General features: G+C 41.3%; 1 protein-coding gene across 3 annotated transcripts in view; it reads left to right on the top strand.

The window, feature by feature from the left end:
* The window catches only part of luzp1 (leucine zipper protein 1), a 56,603-nt gene that overhangs the window by 12,625 nt on the left and 26,102 nt on the right, over positions 1-17,876 (top strand). The window contains exon 2 of one of the 3 annotated variants that reach the window (XM_086274601.1): positions 7,623-7,679. The exons of the other annotated variants lie outside the window; for them this stretch is intronic. The gene's annotated coding sequence lies outside the window, so the exon portion shown is untranslated. The remainder of the gene's footprint in view (positions 1-7,622; positions 7,680-17,876) is intronic. 3 annotated transcript variants of the gene reach the window in all.

The raw sequence follows: 17,876 nt of genomic DNA, 5'->3' as shown, positions 1-17,876 counted from the left end.
TTTAAGAGGAACAACTTTTACATTCTTCATTTACAGTCACTCTTTTTCAATTTAGCGCTCGGAGAATAAATGGCAAGTATTTGCAGACACGTTGGTGTCCTCCATGCACATTACGGATGACTGTGGGATTCTGTTAGCAATCCAAGCATTCATTGACCATTGTCACTTAGCAACAGCCAGCAACCACTTGCCAAGCATTCAGGGAATATGCGTTTTTCCCTAATGAACAGAGGTTTCCAGTGGGTCGCTGACTGGTCTGTGTGACTGAGGCCTTAATGTACAAATCACTTAAGGACTACGGCTGTGTCGAGTTCAGTGGGACATTCTCAGACCAGTTCAACATGTTTCAGATAATATGGTCATTACACACATACTCGCCCATCTGCTTAACTAAAGCAGACACGCACAGCCAGTCTGGGCATGCTCTTCTCCGGTGGTCCCTTCCTTCTAAGTCAACATTTGGATTACTATCAGAACTATCAAAAAACACAAGTAACCTGTTTGTTCTGATTTAATTTTGGTTGTTTTATTTGTCAGCATACGCTCATTGTTGCACGATACACTTTTAGACTTGAGCATGTGGCTCGTCCTTGGCTGAGGTTTTTGTGTGTGCCGTGTGTGTGTGTGTGTGTACATGTGGACACATTCAGACACTGAAGCCACACAGGAATCCCATAATATCATTCCCGAGTCCCTGAGTGGATCATTTGTGCACTGTGGAACATTGTGAAATACCAGGCATAATTTATGATCCAACCTTCAGCCGGCTGCCACGCTTTCTCACAGCGTCTGGTTTATTTGCAATACTAAGCTGGTTTGGCTGTCCCCACCCCCACCCCACCTCACAGTCTCCATCACTCTGGAGCAGAATATTTAGCATTTTAAGCTAAGGAGTCAAACATACAAATTTGAGGCAATGAAATGCGATTTGGTCTCTCATCCTGGGAGATGTTTAGTTCTGTGTGGGTAGGCATCCATGTATATATGTGCGTGTTTACCCACTGTGGTGACGTGTTTTGACTGCCCAGTCAAATAAGGGCACAGCAAAGCTTGATGCCCCTGTCAAAGTGCTCACCCACTTGGCCAAACCTGTAGTCTTCACCTTGTTTTCATTCTTTAACCATAACTATACTTTTTTTTTTTTTCTTCTTTTCTCTTTCCAAACCAGCTCAAATCTTTCATATCCCTACTTCTTTTAAATACTCTCTCTGTCTCTGCCTCCCCCTTTCTCCCTAGGTGTGGACTGCGCAGAAGAATGTAGTAAAATTAGTGTTTTATCTCTCCTGCCAGCCAGCTGTACTCTCAGACATGCCAAGCATTTGAGACACAATTGACCTTAAAAGGAAACAATAGCAGCCTATCAATTCTGCTCTGCCAGTCAAGCAGTGGCTCATTCGTGCAAAGGCAGAGTCCACCTCGTGTGCGCAACACAAGGAAGTGTTTGGAAACTGAACTTTGGAACTGGGAAGTAGGAGAGTCACAGTGCACTCAGCAAAGAGTTTTCCTTTTAGTTTATGAAGTGAGTGTATAAGTCTTTCTTGTTTAGCGTTGTCAGTGTGTGCTTGTTGAAAATATAACGTTTGACTAGGACTACAGAATTTGTTTACTATGACTAACTCCACCCACGTAGCTAGTAATGTTTTTGTAGCAGGCTTACCTTTGTTCACAACCTGTTATGGTGAATCCAAAATGCTTACTGATATCATGTCACAATTTTTATTTTATTTTATTTTTTTTATTTTTTATTTTTTAGTTTGTTTGCTTTGTTGTTTGTGTTGTAATCTCTCGGGGCAGCAGTCAGTGTTTCGGGGCTTCCAGCACATATCCTGATGCAGGCTTCCTGTTCTGTTCATTGCTTACAGCCCATGAATGCAGATAAAATGTAAAGTAAAATGCAATTGAATGCTACGTCATTACCAGACAATCACATTTCAGCAAGCACATTTCTCCTTTACTCTTCATGCACACTGTTTACCTGCATACAATCAAAACCTGCTCAAAAACAACCGCTCAGCGTTACCCAGACTGCAAATGGGAAACTTCTAATACCAGGATTTTGAGGTGGTCCGAAATGAGTTTGCTATTTTAAAAAGCAAAATCTAGATTTTAAATGAAAGTGACAGTGCTTGTGTGCCTGAACAGATAATGTTTAGATAAAATTTCGGTTTGCATCTTCATATTAAAATCTGTGCTAAAAATCACCTTCACCTACCCGAGCATAGATATTTTATTTCGTTAAGAGCCTCGGTATGAGCAATCAAAGGATCCAAGCAGCTACATGGAAAATTCTTGAGACAAGTGAAAAAGAGAAAAGGTCTGATGTCCTGTTATATGATTATAAACAGTACAGTAAATGATATAAGTTCATTAAATTTGTTTTTTAATACCTATGATATAATATATTATTATATTGATGTATTTTAATATATATAAGAATGTATGTACACCTAATTATTAGTCCTTTTTTATCAGCATTACACTATATTTTCACTGCAGTTTGGGAGAAATTGTTAAGTTTAATAATTTATTTTATTATTAATATTTTGCACTGATACAAGCTATAATTTGTCATGTATTACTGAGCTGAGAATGAAAGTAACCGTAAAAACAAGGATGTCAGAGATTCCTTTGTTCCGACTAACATTTGGTAAATAAATTTTGAGGTTTAAATGGCTGTTGTTTAAAAGTGTGATGGTTTAAAGTAATTAAAAGGACGAGTACACTGAATCGGTTCATAAAATTAATTCCCTGCAGTATAATTTTTCTGATTCCTATAGCAGGAACTTATTCTAACCAGTCAATGTGACCTTTAATGACCCCCCCCCCCCCCCCATATTTTGCCAAGTTATCATGTCAGGAAGTTCCTGTCCTCTTGAGTGGTGGCGTGAAGCCAGTAAAGTCGTTCTGTGACATTGCTAGCTGTCATATTACTGTTGTTGGATAATGATTAATGGCACAAAATAATCTGCCCTTCTAGTGAGAAGTAGCTGTGAATGCCTCAGCTGTTATTTGTGGAGCAGGGAGGGCTGCAAGGCTGTAAGTCATTAGATATTAGGGCAGGTTCTGCAGGTTCATGGCGAAGTTAAAGAGGTGGATGATTTTCCATATGACAGCTCATCAGCCTGTTAACAAAATTCTTACTCCACCTTCCTGCTCCACTGGAACGCAAATAGCAGCAGGAACGCTGTTGGCAGCAAATTGAAAAACAGCCTCTTTTTCTTCTTTTCACTGCTGTTCCCTCTTCCTTTCTCTTGCTCGCTCCTTCTGTCTGCTGCTTTGCTGTTTCCCTACCGTTCTCCATCTTTCTCCTCACTCCTGATTCTTTTTTTCTCTTTGTGTCTCTTTCTAGGCATCTTATTCACCATGTTTGATTTGGGCATTCCTTTCCCCCTTAGCAGACAAAACAACCTCGGACCTAACTGAACTGCAAGCCCCAATGTGCACACACATATACATAGACGTACACACACACACACACACACACACACACACACACACACACACACACACACACACACACACACACACACACACACACACACACCCTTTTTCTAATCACACACAGGAAATGGGCTCCCGTGCAAACAAGGAGCGCCTGGCCGCTGGAACCCAGGATGGCGTTTGAGGACTTGAAATGTTCTCTCGTGGAAGAAACAGAACCTGAGTTCTCTTTGTACTTCTTTGGTTCTGCCTTGTTTCATTTATTTTAATCAGTTTATCTGTGTGTTGGTCATGTCGTCCATGACGTTTACATTGGAGTGAAACAACAACAACATGTCGTAAAGTTCGGGTGTTGAAAAATAAACTCACACCTCGAACTTTGGCATACTGCATGTGAAAGTGAAAGCCGAAGTTCTGAAAAAAATATCAAGAGATACTGCATAAATCATAAAAGGATGATAAAGGCACAGTAAATGACACATTGTGTGTTTATGAGGAATTTATTGGAGGAAAACCCCTTAACAGGGATTTCTGCCCTGTTTCACATAGTTAATGCTGTGTTAACACACTGTGCATGTAATGAAAACTAAATACATGCTTTTACTATTATAGTATGAGGGAAAATAAATAATCTTGGTCTGAAAAAGCAGATAAGGTAACATTAAAACTAATTTAATACAAATGTATCCTCACTTTCCACTTTAGTGGCGTTTCTGTGTGCTCAACATTAGTCATTTTAGAGGCTCGTGCTTACGGTGCTGCTGAATTGTGTCTTGTTTAACTGAGAGATTTTTCTAATATTTTGTCCATCCCATAAAAGCAAGTTTCCATAATGCCATAAATTTCAGTGGCTGCACGAAAGCTGAGTTTATTGCAGGGATTTTTGCAGTAGACTGCATTTACTGCATTGCAGTAGAGCTAGGTGTACTTTTTTTTTTTTTTTTTTTTTTAATACAAGTCAGACATTTATAAGACATTTTCCTGATCCATTAAAAAGTAAAAAGTCAGTTTAAACTTGTGTAAATGACACATGATGTAAGGAAGGGGGAAAACTGTATTAGGAAGCAAGTTCAGTACACAAAGAATATCTTTTCCCTATCGGGCTTTACTCCAGATACGTTGATAATCCCACTGTTTAAGATCATAACAATATATTACAGCTTAAAGAACAATATAAGAAGTTGTTTTAACATTATTTGCAGCAAACAATTCAAAAATCAAGGAGTAAAGATGCTCCTAAAAATGTGTTTCTTTTCATGCAAATTAAACTTGATTTAAGGGAAAGAAAAACAACTGAACTGGGGTTTGTATTAGGAACCAAGTTTAGTATCCCAAGGCTATCTTTTCCTTATCTGGCTTTACTTATCTGGATAACAGTTTACAGATGATAACACTATATTACTGCTTATAGAACAATATAGGCACTTGTTTTACGATTACTTGCTGCAAATGGAGGGAAGAAAAAAATCACAGAGATGGCTCCTAAAAATGTATTTCTTTATTAATGCTCCTCAGCGAAAGCCAAAAAAGACATCTAGACCCTATTACTACATGCACAGTGAGGTCCATGGGCCATCGAAGGAATGAATTCACTATTTTAGGGTGAACTGACACTAAAAACGGTGTTACCTTGCTAACCCCCTAAAACTTCTTTGTAGTAGAGCCCTCAGGTGTCTGATAGGTAAGTCACCAACACGCATTCTGAAGGAAGTTCCACCTCACACTGTTTCACTTAATTCTGCTGAGTAGAATGATGAATTCTCCACAACCTGTGTGTATAAAGGGAAGCAAGTGGGTGTGATGGATGAGCAGGAGACAGCTGTTTTTAGTTTTCCTTGGTTATGGGCCGGCTAACCATCTGAACTTCCTTCACACACACGCACACAAATACGCAACTCAACAGCACACACAAAAGCAGACAAACATGGGTTTATAATTTCTTTGGGACCATAAAAAATGTGTCAAATCTGATCAGTGAAGTCATACGTTTCAATTATAATCAATTTCATTAATCACACACTCTCGTTTTGTTATGCTCAGCAGAATTACACATTTGGTTTACGGCAGTGCTGTAATGTCATGAATCGTGAGAATGTCAGATGATTCAGCAAAACCCGTGTTATACGGCTGCTTTCCTCAGTCGAACATGACATGGCTGAGCGCAGAGCTGCTGGATTATCTCCTTCCTCCGGAGTAAAGATGTGAAAGAACAAATAGACTCATGGAAAGGGGTTGAGAGTGGCAGGATCAAGTAAAAGGCAAGTGCTCTGTGTCTGTCAGAAGGTACTTACATGATCAAACAGTATTTGAGTACATCACTTGCCACCCTTCCTTAGTTCAGCCTAGGTTAAATAAAGGGAAACTGCTTTACAGTCTCTTATATAAAGTGGTAGGAGAAGTAGTCTTTTTTTTTTGTTTTTGTTTTTGTTTTTTTCCAGTGATGGCACCTGTCGCACTTTGATAGTTAAATCAAAACCGAAAACTTTTTCCTACCTTGGATAGTTTATCTTACTTTATCTTAACCAGCTGCCTTTCCGCCATGTACCTGCATCAGTAATTTCCATCCACCGTTTGCTCTTCCTGTCATACGGAGTGCTCTGAGTCACTTGTTTACATTTGGGTCGCGTGTCGGCAGCTGCTCGTATCTCCTCTTTACATACCTTCTTACCCCTGTTGCACACATTGGTGTGTTTTCCCCTTAAAGTGGTGAAACAAGTTTGTTTCCACCATTCCAGAAACAGTTTTTTTGCATATTTTGCCAACTACTCTGCTGGTTGTTGAAGTAGCTCTTTTTTAGGTGCTCATCAGCATGAGCAGAAGCTGACACGTGGCTCTCGGCCTCAGACATGCCTGGCCTTGTTGTTGTTGTTGTTGTTGTTGTTGTACACGCTAACAAGCATAAAAGTATTGTGTCTGTATCATTGATATTGTGATGCTTTTGAAAACCTTTGTCATGTAAGGATACTGATGATATCGCAGATACACCAGTTGCTAAAATATATATATTAAAAAAAATGAACCTCGCTCAGCCATGGCCTTGAAGCTCCCACATCAGCATGTTGTAGCTCATTTTCTTTGATCCATTAGACCTAGACAGAGGGTAAACACAATAGGTTTTTTTTTTTTTTTTGAAGCGTGGAATCATTTTCTTGCTAGAACAGGCATCCAGGAAATGAAAAGAAATATTGAGCGGGTGTAAACTTCTTTTTGTGCTTCTGGGGTGGTTCATGCTTAACAAAGTCTGAGAACCACAGATTTTAGAGGATTTGTGTTGTTCTTTTTAATCATTCATAAAAACTAGTGTCAACTACACAAGTATTTTCCATTTCCCTTTTTGTGGGCAAAACAGTTACAAATCAGAGCTTGCTTTCTTGTTTATGAGCCTGCTCTGTCTTCATCAGGATGGCATTTGTGAATTAGATTCTCAGACTTTACATTGTTCTTCATTTTCCATGTCTCGAAACTCAAGCTTGTTATGTCGTAAATAATGTTCCCTCTCTGATGTACAGTTACAAAAGTGAGCGTCCTGCTGCTGCTTACAGTTTCCAGCAGTGTTCCCTTTCTCTTTCGGCCCAGTCCTCTACTTCATTTCTCAGCCTTTCCCTCTCATCCTTTAAATTCAGTCCAGACTCAGGTCTTAAATCTGGATTCTCTGCGCTTAACCAAACATATGGAATGCTACTGTAGTGGAATGCTTCGTGTGTGTGTGTGTGTGTGTGTGTGTGTGTGTGTGTGTGTGTGTGTGTGTGTGTGTGTGTGTGTGTGTGTGTGTGTGTGTGTGTGTACACACACATGTTTTGAAGCAGATGAGAGCTTCTAGGATGATGATGATTATGATAATGGTGCGTGTGTGTGTGTTTACCAGTGCCTCCCCAGAGAACTGAATAGGGCCTTCTGTTGTCGTGGCCAAACATTGCTTGTCTGCTCATGCATGAGTCTATTGCAAAGCCTCAGAATGTGCCCCATATCTGAGCAGTTAGCTCATTCTTAGCCTCTTAGCTTGACTGTGAACGTTCTCCCTTACAGCGACTGCTTTGTCAGCCCGGCCGCCGGCCCCGGGCTTTGTCAAGTGCCAAAGATAACAATGGCGAAAGATTGCATGAGTGTGTGTGTTGATATAATGATGACCAGTGCTTCCATTTTTACTAACCTCACGCCCTCTCTGTGTGTTTTAACCACAGGATGGAGAGTTTGTGGAGCTTGATTTGCTTTAGAGGAAAGGATGCATCTTAAATTAAGTAAGTTGTGGGAAGTTCTTTGTGATTTTTAGGATTTCTGCCAGTGTGTAAAAGCCCTGCAGCCCAGCAGGCCTGCACTTACACTCCTGCCAATCTAAGCCGATTTTTTTTTTTTTTTTTAAAGACATAATCTGTAATCAGGAAGTTGTCTAATATAGCCTCTTAACCCACTGTTCTTGTTAACTATTTTACACAAATAAGCATTGAGTGACCAGGCAGATGTTATGACCCAATACAGTTTTATCTGTAAGGCTGATACGTCTCCACTTGTGTGAATAAAGTCAACTGCAATTTCGTGCTCTCCTTCTCGTCCTCTAGTTCATTCCTTTTCATGTCTAAAGTAGAAAATAAACTATTTGGTGTTTCTCTTCAGCCCTTTCCAGTTTACAGCAGCACTTCTTCTTTGACACATAATTACCAACTGACATTATAGTGGATGGATAGCACCATTAGTTGAGTGCAACATTGAGTTGTGCCAAATCAACCTCTTCTGAGATTGTCAGGCTTGCTGTTTTCTCGCGTTCTCAGCAGCTCCGGGGACAGAAGTAGTGAAGTTTAGTTTATTAGTTAAGTTTGAAGTTGAGTCAAAACCTACCAGAGTATTGCAGTTGGTATTTAAATGCATTAGGTCACTAACCGTGTTAGACAGCTTCTCAGTTTCAGGCTAGTCTGGTTAAACTCTCACATCTTTCCCTTCACTTCTTCTCCTCATCCTCCAGTCTTGCCTACTTTTCTTCCCTTCCTTTCCCCCTCCTCCTTGCCTCCTCGCCTCCTCAACCCCTCCTCTACTCTTTTGTGAGTCTGTTTCCTGTTGGGCACAAATGCCGGCGCCGCATTTCCTTCCCTATAGCCTAAAGTAACACAGGAGTGGTACATACATGTACAGTTGCAAAAAAAAATGCAATTTCCAGTAAAATACGGTTTGATATTCACTGAGGGCAGCGGAAAGGACAAATGGTGTGACTAATAACACACAAGCACATAGAGGGATCACTCAACGTAAGTGAACCTCTAAATCTTCAAAAGCTACTGTGAGTCAGGTTTGAAATTAAAAAGATCAAACACAGTGCACAATGCAATGCTCACAGGAAGCGGGACCTGTATGAGCACCAAAACATGAAGAAAAAAAGATGAAGAATGCTGAAGGGGACAACTTCAAGGCAGCAGTCCCTTTTCCTGAAGTGGTTGAGAGGTCTGTCCACGGTTTAGTTTGAAATGTACGTTTTGCAATGGCAAAATCAGATTACTGATATTAACCCAACTGAGATGTTGTGACCTCAAGGCATCCCAGAAATCCTGCTGAACTGAAACGGCCTCGTAAGGAAGGATTGTGAGGGACCAAGCAGCCAAAGCAAAGAGGACACAAGCAAAAATATCTTCAAAAAGGGTTTTCTTTATTTTAACCCTCAAAAAGTCCAAAATTAACAAAATTCAAAACCATACTTAGCAGGCCCATAAAACAGGTCAACTAAATATAACTCTACAAAAAGTAATTTCCAAAAACTTAAACAACAAAATGAGACACAACTTAACTCACAAACTGACCTAATTACAAAGACACATGAGGGTAGCTTTTATAATGATTTGGCCAAACCATTTGAACACAATAGGGGGAAAACAAAACACACACTAATATTAACTAAGCACAGAATAACCTAACTAAACCTAAAACACCCCTGCTCCTGGTAAGCCCATGGTTGGTCCTGCTGAGCAGGCATTTTGTCCCCAGAGTCCTCAGCCACGCCTTTTGCCCAGACAGGAAACAGCCACCGCCCAAACCCAGGTAACTCAAAGAAAGAGAAACATAATTAATATAACAAAACATTTTAGAAAAACCACACAATGTTACTATGTGCGCGCCTCATAATACCAGTGTTAGGTTTAACCAAATGATTAATGAAGAAAACTGCAAAGCAAAATAATAAAGTGAAAAATGGACTAATTTACCCCTGTGTGGCTGATGCCATCACACACCCCCCCTCTTCAGGACTCTCGCTGGTACAGCGAGAGAGGAAGTCGGCGGTAACGTTGTTCTTCCCAGGAATGTGCTTGATGACAAACCGGAAAGGTTGCAGAGCAAGGTACCATCTTGTAATCCTTCCGTTCTTATCCTTCATCTTTTCCATCCACTGAAGTGCACTGTGATCCGTCTCCAGGGTGAATTCTCTTCCAAGAAGGTAGTACCTGAAGGAATCAAGGGCCCACTTGATTGCAAGGGCCTCCTTTTCCACTGTTGAATATCGAACCTCTCTCGGGAACAGCTTTCGGCTGATATAAGCAACAGGATGACGTTCTCCTTCCAAACCTTGAAGTAGCACTGCTCCCAGACCCCTATGAGATGCATCCATTTGAAGGAAAAAGTGCTCATTAAAGTCTGGACTGTACAAAACTGGTTCGCTACTCAGTGATTGACTGATGTCCTTGAAAGCTGCTATAGCCTCCTCTGTCCAGTTAATCTGATTAGGACACTTGATGCCTATCAAGTCCGTTAGTAGAGCTGCCCTGGTGGAGAATCGTGGTATGAACCGACGATAAAAGCCTGCCATGCCCAAAAAGGATCTTAGTTGCTTCCTTGTCTGTGGGAGAGGACAAGACTCAATGGCTTGGATCTTACTGACCTGAGGCTTGATCACCCCATTCCCGATCACATGGCCCAGGTACGCAGTCTCAGCAGAGGCAAAAACACACTTAGAGGGGTTCACCGTCAACCCAGCAGTGCCAAGACGGTCGAAGACAGCATGCAGATGTTCCAAGTGTTCCTCCCATGTGGTGCTGTAGATGACAATATCATCAAGATATGCAGATGCAAAATCTGAGAAACCACATAGTACTTGGTCCATTAATCTCTGAAAGGTTGCTGGAGCCCCATGCAGCCCGAATGGCATCACTGTAAATTGGAAGAGACCCCAAGGTGTTCGAAAGGCAGTCAACTTCTTTGATCGCTCCGTTAGTGGCACCTGCCAATATCCCTTGCACAGGTCAAGTGTGGTCAAGTACTTTGCCTTCCCCAGCCGTTCCAGCAAATCATCAATGCGTGGTGTGGGGTATGAATCAAACAGTGATATTGAGTTTAGGTACCTGAAGTCTATACAGAACCTCATGCTTTCATCCTTCTTTGGCACCAGGACCACTGGATTACACCACTCACTCTTTGATGGCTCAATGATCCCCAAGGACAACATGAGGTCGATTTTCTTCTTCAGGGATATTAGCAGACGTTCAGGGATCCTGTAGCTCAAACGCTTTACTGCGACGCCCTCTTTAATGACAATGTCATGCTCAACAATATCTGTTCGGCCAGGATTCACTTGAAGCACCTCAGAGTTGCATGCAGCTCTCACCTGAAGCTGTTTATCATCTGGCAGATGACTAAGGTCAAAATCTACCACATCAGCAGAAGGCAAGTATTGCTCACCAACCTCTTCTTCCTCTGGCACACCCCTTATGAGCATCACCTCTGCTGTCTTTTCAGGGCGCTGCGCCCATTCCTTCAAAAGATTTATGTGCAGAACCCTGCTGGAACGTGGCTTTCCAGGGATGAACACTTGGTAAGTAGTGGACCCCAATTTCTTCTGAACCTCAAAGGGCCCTTGCCACTTAGCCAATAGCTTGTTGTTGTCAGTGGGGAGGAGCACCAACACCTTTTGTCCAGGACTAAAAGACCTCTGACGAGCTGCTCGGTCATACCAAAACTTCTGCTTCTGCTGGATTTTGGTCATATTTGACTGAGCAAGCTCACTCATTTTCTGCAGTCGCTCCCTCATCCACTGGAGTTTTTTCTGCTGACAATGGCCTTTGATGATACATCTGGGCTGATTTGGGGCCTTCCTTTGGCATTTTATTTGCATTACAGGTCCAAGGTTGCCCTTTCCTCCTGGCAGCTACAAACACTTCTGCCAGCTCAGCTGCCTTCGCTGCAGAAGACGGATTGTGCTCTCGAATCCAAACCTTTTGGCTGAATCCATTTCCCGTACAGGTCTTTAAGTCGAGCATACAACTCCTTAGGGTTCTCATCAAGCCTGACTTCCAGTGAACGGAATCGCTGCCTGTAGGTCTCAGGGTTAACATCATATTTGGACAAAATTGCAGCTTTAACTTTGTCATAGCTGAGAGAGTCATCAATATCCATATGAACGTATGCTCCTCTTGCCTTGCCCGTTAGCAGTGGTATTAATCGAAAAACCCAGTCTGTTTTTTCCCAACGATATGCTAAGGCAATGCGTTCAAATGTAGTCAAAAAATGCTCAATATCATCACTATCAGTCAACTTTTCCAGTCTGGGTTCATGCAATGAAAACTGACCTGATAATGACTGACTGGATTCAGCTTGAGCTTGAGGAGAACTAGGAATGTGAGGTAGCTCCCTTGACTCTGGTGACTCTGTGGTAGGTAATGGTAGCTCTGGTACTGGTGATGTCCGGGACTGCACCTCTAACTGTAAAAGCTGAAACTGATGTTGCAATGCTTTGAATTTTTGTTCTTGTCGTGCAGTTACCTCTTCTTGCCTTGCTTCCCGAGCCTCCTGTTGACCCATATGAGCTTGCAATATTGACATCAGATCTGACAGAGATGGCTCCCTTTCTTCAACCTCAGTGCTCTCCACCATTTCAGAGACTCCAATTTCCTCCTCAGCATCAGCTTCCTTCTGAACAGTTACTCCTTTCTTCCTTTCCACCTTTCCTCCCCGATGCATTTTTCTTTTTTTCTGGGGGTGAAAAAGCCTCAAAGAAAAAAAAAAACTGTGTCCTCAACTGGCAGATCCCACTGCTGCCACCAATTGTGAGGGACCAAGCAGCCAAAGCAAAGAGGACACAAGCAAAAATATCTTCAAAAAGGGTTTTCTTTATTTTAACCCTCAAAAAGTCCAAAATAACAAAATTCAAAACCATACTTAGCAGGCCCATAAAACAGGTCAACTAAATATAACTCTACAAAAAGTAATTTCCAAAAACTTAAACAACAAAATGAGACACAACTTAACTCACAAACTGACCTAATTACAAAGACACATGAGGGTAGCTTTTATAATGATTTGGCCAAACCATTTGAACACAATAGGGGGAAAACAAAACACACACTAATATTAACTAAGCACAGAATAACCTAACTAAACCTAAAACACCCCTGCTCCTGGTAAGCCCATGGTTGGTCCTGCTGAGCAGGCATTTTGTCCCCAGAGTCCTCAGCCACGCCTTTTGCCCAGACAGGAAACAGCCACCGCCCAAACCCAGGTAACTCAAAGAAAGAGAAACATAATTAATATAACAAAACATTTTAGAAAAACCACACAATGTTACTATGTGCGCGCCTCATAATACCAGTGTTAGGTTTAACCAAATGATTAATGAAGAAAACTGCAAAGCAAAATAATAAAGTGAAAAATGGACTAATTTACCCCTGTGTGGCTGATGCCATCACAAGGATGTTCCAGAGTTCCTCCTCGCTGTTGTGCAATTCTCATAAGAAGCTGCAGAAAATATATAAAGGAGGCTGTGTGAGTAACTCAATCCAAGAAATGATATCTTCAATGAAGATCAGGTCACATTTTATTATGAGTCATAGCAGACAGCCAAAAGGATTCGCAAACTTTATCTTCAAACTTCATTCAGTGCTCAGTGGGTGTGTGTGGGTGTCTGCGTTCTTACGTCAGATTAGTCAGCAGACAGTGTGTATCACTGTCTTATCACATCTCCTCTGCTGTCTGCTCCCACAAGTGTATAAGGTCAATATGTGGCCAGGGCGTGTTCTGTGTGTCTAAACCGAGCTGCCATTAAACATGTTTATTATTCTGAATGGAAATCCTAAAACTGACCATTAAAACCAACATTAAAACAGGAAACTCTGAAGGCACTTCCCCATCCTATTAACATCTCTCACTTACAGGAGCATGATTCTTTTAATTTATGAATGATTTATGCTTTGCACTCAGTTTAGTTTATCATTTGTTTTTGTTTTTTTCCTTGATGTACTTTTGCAATCTGCAGTCACACGCTGCTCTTAGTTAGAGCGAGACGATCTGTAAGTACCACATCATCCCACGGGGACGCACATCTCCTCTGAAACACATCATCATTTTACCTTCTGCTACATCTCCTCTTCTCCCTCTTTCTCTCCCCTCTTCCTGCAGCCACTGCTGCATTCCTGCTGCAGTAATCCACTCTGTCATCTACCTGCTCTGCATTCTATACAGTCATTCCCCTTGTTTCTCTCCCTCCCTCTCTCTCATCTTAATCTGCTTTTTCTCTGTCGCTCTCTGTCATTGCTTCTCTTCCATTATTGCACACGTTTCACTCTGCACATTTATTTCGTCTGAGCTCCTCTGCTGTGTCTCTTCTCCCTGTGTCTTTCTTTTTCTTCTTTCTCCCCCTTCTCATCACAGAGCCACTGAGGTCTCCATTCAGCCGCAGCGGGCTTCTAATGCCAAGGCTCAGGCTGATGAAGCACTGCCAAGCTCTGCCAAGCAAACTCTGTGTGTGCGCGCCCTGTGTTAGGATGGGAAAACGGTGAATGAACAGGATGCGGAGCAGAAGGTGGAACGGCTGTATGTTAAGAGCTATTGATGTGTCTGAATGAATTGACCGTGATTGTCTATTAGCTACCGCGAGGCTTACGCTCAGAAAATTTCCAATTCATAATCGCAGGAGACTTTGAGGATCAGCTGTCATTTCCCCCTCTTGTCAGTGCAAGGGGAAGGACACAGAAGTGCAGCAGGAAAGCAGGGGTAATACAGTGAAGGTGAAGGGAAGGAAATTGAAGGAAAGCAGTGACAGAAATGGGCGACTGGGGTGGGACATTTAGAGGTCACATGAAAGCAGATGATGGTAGCAGAGACTGATGACAAAGGAGAACAATAGCTGGGGTGATGAAAGAAAATGATGTATAGTAATCAATTATTATTGATGTCCTTGGCCTTTTTGGAGAAAGGACAATTGCTGCCTCTGTAGATTAGTTCTATTCATATAATTTCTTCATTAGTTTCATTAGTAATTGTCAATCACTTTGAGATCAATTCATGATTTCTTTATTGTGTAATTCCTTTATGTGAGTGTTTACACCACAAATCTTAAATGGAAATGCATTTTTGTGGCCCTCCCTGTAACACGTGGTACAGAGTTACACGTTGCTCAGTTTGTCTAAAGACACTTTCCTCCCAGTGACACTGCAGAGCATTAAGTGCTATGTAAATATTTAAGTGTGTGAGCAAGGGAGGGCACGAGACCAGTCTGTGCCGAAACCAGTAAGAGTTAATATGGTTGACTAATTATCTCTTGTACTTCAGCATAAACATCAATTACTGGTATTTAAAATGTTAACAATGTGTTTTGCTGATAGGACACAGACTGTGTTGAGACATCCTCAGAAATGAATTAGTAAGGTTGATTTCTGTTCATCTGGACGCAACGTTTTCAGTGGGAGAAACGTTTCATCACCATTCTGATTCCTTCAGTCACAGCAGACTTCAGGTTTCCTCAGCCTTATGAACAGTACAGCTGCATAACAATCAAAACCAGCAGCACTGCATAACACTGAGCCACGAGATCAGTTTCATAATCATTGATAAGCAAATTGTTTTGACCCTTAATCAGCGGCCATGAGTGCTGTTTTCAGAGAATTGGGGAGAGGCTGCAATCACGCGATGGTCCGATAGTGAAAAGTGTGCTGATCCTTTGTGTCCGGAGGGGCAGAACAACCAAGACATGCATCTCAGTGGCTTACCAACCCCAAGGAATGGGTCCCTTGGTACTAACAGAGCAACAGTAAATGAATTTAAGTGCCAATAGGTAGAGCTGGGCGATATGAGATTTTTTCATATCACGATATGTTTTTTTCATTTCAGTCGATAACGATATCTATCACGATATAAGCCAAATAACTATATTTGTAAGATTTAAATGTGCCGTTGCTCACAAGTAAAATGTGAAATAATCAGCAGCTTGTTTTGATTTAAATATTTATTTCTCATAAGTTCAACAGGGTAGATGTACTTAAGGAACATGAGACTTTTTCAGATAAATAAAGGCAAATATTGCAAACTACACAAAAGGCAGCCGCTAAAGCGTTTAAGTTTCAAAATAGAACAAACGAAACAGACTAAATTGTCAAATCCACTTAGAAACAAAATATTAATTCTAAAAATAAATCTTAGTTTGTTTTACAGAAGAACAGACAAAACTGACTAACTTTTGTCAATATCAAATAAACTGAGAACTAAAAGGAAATTCTCAATCTCTCCTTGTTGTATAGCTGAGCTTTTCAAACAGTTTTAACAGTTACTTTAGTCTGACAAAAGCCGAATGACGAATTAGTGCTTCCATTCAGAGACTGAGGCTATGTCCACACGTACACGTACACGTGTGGAAAATCTCAGTTTTTGAAAACGGAGATTTTCCGTTTTCGTTTTAAAAAATAATCCCGTCCACACATAAAGGCAGAAATGAAGGAAAACGCTGCTATGAACATGCCAAAGCAGCAGGTGGCGCTAGATTCCTAACCGTGCAGAAATGTTGGCCAATCAGAAGTCTAGAAGCCTCTGTGGGAAAAAGTAAACAAAGCTGGGGCATAGAAGCAGAACCGAGTCGTATGTGTGGACGGACAGTAACTGTGTGTATATGTAAGCATTTAAACACTGCAGAGAGTAGAATTAACAGTATTGTAGAAATTCATTTCACCGAAACAATAACGTGGCGCACAGTGTGACGCATGCACCAGTTTATTGTATTTCCAGACTTGCTTTCGGCACAATTTACAGTGCACGCTACTCTGTTTTTTGTCAGACTTGAAATAGCCGAAATACCTTCACACTACGGAACTTCTATGGCTCTTCCGTTCGACAATCTCTCCGGCATTGGAACCATCATCTGTTTTCTCTTCGGTCACGCTCGGTTGATTTTTCTAGTAGGCACACTCATTTCCTCCATTACGCGCTGGCTCCATTACCCGCTGGCTGCTTCCCAAACAAACACACGTGCGGCTTGGCACTTGTGCTGTACGTAACAAGTCACGCGACGTGACGCTGCGGCTGTGATTGGTTCAGCTCTGCGCTACTTAATTTGGATTGGCTGACCTTTTTTCTTTTTTTTATCGCGATAGCTTAATTTCTCTATCGAGTAAAAGTTATATCGCGATACATATCGTTATCGTTCTATCGCCCAGCTCTACCAATAGGATTGCAGGGAATTATACATCTGGGAAATTAAACAATCACTGGCTAAACGGATGAGCTGCATTGTCAGACTGGACGCCTCAGTCTATTTACACCTACAGGCCAGTGGCCACTCTTTCAACTGATGAGGATTTGTACATGCTGGGCATGAAGGATTGCAGGTTTGCAGTTCATAGCCAATGTATGTGAGAAATGGAACGACCACTTGAACCCAGGAGCGAAGCCTAAGAGTACATCTTTACCTATTTACAATGCTGTGATTCCAGTCATTCCCCATTTTTCTGTGAAAAGTACTGATGGCCATTGGTAAATACTGATGACAATTTGCATCTCAATGATGTTGAAACTGAGCTTGTGGGTCATTGTTAGGAAATGGTGCTAGTTTCAGTCATTATGCAATTGTTCTGTTTTTAAGGTTAGGGAAACCTGTCAGCTGATACTCAAGAAGTCAGCCCAGCTGTCTCCAAACACAGTGGTAATGTGTATTTCAGAATAACACCACACAAGGATAGTATTTTAGATTTTGTAACATGTTCAGTTAAAGTTACTCAACCTTAATTCCAATCTTGATGTTGATCTTTTAAGTCATGCAGTTAGTTGAGATTGTATCCTCCTTCTTCTTCTCTATGTGAAATAGAGCCTGATCGATATATATGCTCATTGCTGGTCTGCATATATAATGGATCATATATGAAGCAGACGAAAACAGAGTAATACAGAGCATACACCAAATAACACTGCTCGATTCTCCAAATGTTCAGTAAGCAGATGGATTCAGTTCTGTATCAGCAGACGAGGGAGAAAATACTTAAAACTTAAAGTCTAAATATGGAAAGAAGAAATGGTATTCATGACTCTAGCTCTCGCCTAACTTCTGCCTCCACTCATTCCTTTTCTGCATTGCTCACACTTGTTCACATAGTGTTGTCTCTTAACAAGTGTCATCATGTTGTGATGTTTTCACGTTCTCTTATCAGTGTTAAACGCTGACACAAACGCATTCCTTTAGCAGCAGTTCATCGTCACACACATCT

The sequence above is a fragment of the Aulonocara sp. 'chitande type north' Nkhata Bay genome, linkage group LG19, assembly GCF_057382095.1.
Source record: "Aulonocara sp. 'chitande type north' Nkhata Bay isolate Kocher_YH1m ecotype deep benthic linkage group LG19, A_spYH_male_GT1.1, whole genome shotgun sequence".
NCBI classification, from domain to species: domain Eukaryota; kingdom Metazoa; phylum Chordata; class Actinopteri; order Cichliformes; family Cichlidae; genus Aulonocara; species Aulonocara sp. 'chitande type north' Nkhata Bay.
The sequence above is the reverse complement of the archived record's forward strand: the minus strand, read 5'-3'. Positions and strand labels throughout refer to the sequence as shown.